Source organism: Carlito syrichta, unplaced genomic scaffold (genome assembly GCF_000164805.1).
Source record: "Carlito syrichta isolate Samal-C Ts95f unplaced genomic scaffold, Tarsius_syrichta-2.0.1 Scaffold301943, whole genome shotgun sequence".
In the NCBI taxonomy this organism is placed as follows: domain Eukaryota; kingdom Metazoa; phylum Chordata; class Mammalia; order Primates; family Tarsiidae; genus Carlito; species Carlito syrichta.
This window is the reverse complement of record NW_007246039.1, coordinates 105,100-105,438: the sequence shown is the minus strand read 5'-3', so window position 1 is coordinate 105,438 and position 339 is coordinate 105,100.

The window sequence follows — 339 nt, the reverse complement described above, 5'->3', positions numbered from 1 at the left end:
AGGCGAAGCAGACTCCATCCTGTAGTCAGCGTGATTGGATTAAGACAAAGGCGGGTCACATTGAGATGGCAGCACAGGCATGATAGGGAGATGCCGACAGGCGTGAGTTTTGGGGAAAAGGCAAGATTTCCCGGGTCAGGAATATGAGGATTTTGTGATCATTTCGGATGCTTGTGAATGCACGTGCCAGGAAAGCCAACCCCGAGTGCCCTGAACAGCAGGGGTTTGCATTTTCTCTTTTGCAGCAAGGAGGCAGGCCAGTGGTCAGCAGCACCCAGGCCAGCCCAGGGGCCTACTGATCTCACAAGGACCAGGCACCATCCTCTCATCTACCATGCT